We start from the raw sequence: 2,978 nt of genomic DNA on the forward strand, positions 1-2,978 counted from the left end.
AGTACTGGGGGTGGTTTGTGTTCCCACCAGTTTTTATCATGGGGCAAGTCCAGGTTTTTGCATATTACCCAGTGAATATATTGTGCAGCTCTATCATGCCTGTTGAGATACTCTGTAGGCGCAAGCAGACTGCACATGGAGACAACATGATCTATGGTCTCATTTTGTTGTTGGCATATACGACATAATGGGGAGCTGCCGATCTTTAATATGTTGGCCTGGTAGTTCTTTGTAGGTAGGCATTGATCTTGGGCTGCTATGATAAACCCCCCTGTTTCTGATTTCAAGCCAGAGGCCATTAGCCATTGATGGGTAAGAGCTTTGTCAATATCTGCATTATTCGCTCTCTTTGGGTATTTGCCATTGAGAGGTTTTCCAATCCATTTTTCATATTATTATTATTATTATTATTATTATTATTATTATTATTTCTTTTCATCTCAGGATTTGTTGGAACTCCTGGAATCTTGCATGCGTAGCGGGCTTGCTGCCTGCTGCCTACAGTATCTGCACTTTTCAACGATCTAATGCTTCCCTGATTGTTCTGATCGAGGCAAGGAGGCAGTTCTACTGGGCACCCTATTCCAATTTCCTTGATATTCCCCTTGATGCCTTTTGATACTGTCCCCCAAGGACCCAACAATAATCCACACTATCTTCACCTTCTTCATTTTCCATTGCCGGACTATTTCGTACTTAAGAGGGTTGTATTTATCTATTTTTATTTGCCTTCCTTCTTGATCTGTTTGGATCAGGTGCTAGAGCATAACAAACCGGACCTTGTGGTGGTCAACATTATTATTATTATTATTATTATTATTATTATTATTATTATTATTATTATTATTATTTATAATTATTCATATTGGTTGTGGAATGTAATTAACGCAGTTTTGCTGTACACAACAATATCAAGGAATTAATTAATCAGATTAAACAACAGATATTAACATCGTAATGAGCAATGAAGACGTTCAATTAGTTAACACTGAGCAAACACTAGTCATACAAGTTTCTTCTTCTCCATACAGTTATCTATGTATGTGTATGTATGTACGTATGTATGAATGTGTATATATAGACAGATAAATATTTATATGTGTGTATGTTTTATGTGTCCATATATGTGTATATACATTTGTGTATATACATGTATATATGTGTGTATATATGTATATATATATATATACATGTGTGTGTGTGTGTGTGTGTGTGTGTGTGTGTGTATGTATGTATTTATGTATATATATAATATAATGAAATATTAATTAAAAATTATATTTATATCAAGTGTATAATAATTAAATAAGTAAACAAACAGCCAATCGTTGATCACTTATTGCTGACCAATCACAATCCAGTACTTTCTGGATGGTGTTTACTCCTTACTCCTCCGTGCCTCAACTTCCTACCCTTCACTCAATTAGAATCACAACTTAATGAGTCTGCGTACATTTATTTGCTCGTTAATGCAATGACATCAGTTTCATTTGTCTGAAGATAGTCGCACGCACCATCGAATAATCAAGTAGTTCACAACTTCATTAGGACAAGCAAACATAGTAAATATACTTCAGACATACTCCGACTGTATTTTATTGTTTTTATGCTAATTAAAAGTTCGAGTGTAAGTCTTCGAATGATTCAAGTCATTTTTACTATTGAAAATGTTTCATGTTTACATATAGATTGCTTCGTTTGATTGTTTCGCTCCGATTGTCTCGGATGTTTTATTCCTAGATATACATAGATTCGAACCACGGGACTTTTATTTCTTGAATAGCGGTAATGTATTTTCATTCACTGTTCCACTGACGTGTTTACAATTATTGTTGATGTGTTTTTACATATATTCTTTTACTCTTTTACTTGTTTCAGTGATTTGACTGCGGCCATGCTGGAGCACCGCCTTTAATCGAGCAAATCGATCCCAGGACTTATTCTTTGTAAGCCTAGTACTTATTCTATCGGTCTCTTTTGCCGAAACGCTAAGTTACGGGGACGTAAACACACCACCATCGGTTGTCAAGCGATGTTGGGGGGGGGGACACAAACACACACACACACACACACGTATATATACGACGGGCTTCTTTCAGTTTCCGTCTACCAAATCCACTCACAAGGCTTTGGTCGGCCCGAGGCTATAATAGAAGACACTTGCCCAAGGTGTCACGTAGTGGGAATGAACCCGAGATCATGTGGTTCGTAAGCAAGCTACTTGCCACACATCTACTCCTGCGTCTATTTATATATATATTTTATCGGATGAATGTGATTTCGTCCTTTAATTGGAATTATTTCCAAAGATTTCCTTAAGGAGTTTTAAATAGACAGACATATTGGATTTCATAGAGAGAATGTCAGTTTTTAATATTACATATATTAGCACCCACTTAATAAATATTTCTTTTAGTCTTGATTCAAATAGGCATGACTGCAAGAACGAATACAAGTTGGACTTCTGCGTCAGAATATACGAAATGGATGTAAGGCGGCGAGCTGGCAGAGTGGTTAGCACTCCGGGCGAAATGTTTAGAGGTATTTCGTCTGTCTTTACGTTCTGAGTTCAAACTCCGCCGAGGTCGACTTTGCCTTTCATACTTTCGGGTCGATAAATAAAGTACCAGTTATGCACTGAGGTCGAGGTAATTGACTTAATCCCTTTGTCTGTCTTTGTTTGTCCCCTCTATGTTTAGCCCCTTGTGGGCAATAAAGAAATAAGAAACGTTAGCACGCCGGGCGAAATGCTTAGCGGTATTTCGTCTGTCTTTGTGTTCTGAGTTCAAATTCCGTCGAGGTCGGCTTTACTTTTCACCCTTTCGGGATCGATAAATTAAGTACCAGTTGCGTATTGGGGTCGATCTAATCAACTGGCCCCCTCCCCCAAAATTTCAGGCCTTGTGCCTAGATTAGAAAAGAATATACGCAATGAATGTTATAGTGTGTTTATCAATAAAGTTGTGATAAAGGGGGCC

This window comes from Octopus bimaculoides, chromosome 1, assembly GCF_001194135.2.
Source record: "Octopus bimaculoides isolate UCB-OBI-ISO-001 chromosome 1, ASM119413v2, whole genome shotgun sequence".
NCBI classification, from domain to species: domain Eukaryota; kingdom Metazoa; phylum Mollusca; class Cephalopoda; order Octopoda; family Octopodidae; genus Octopus; species Octopus bimaculoides.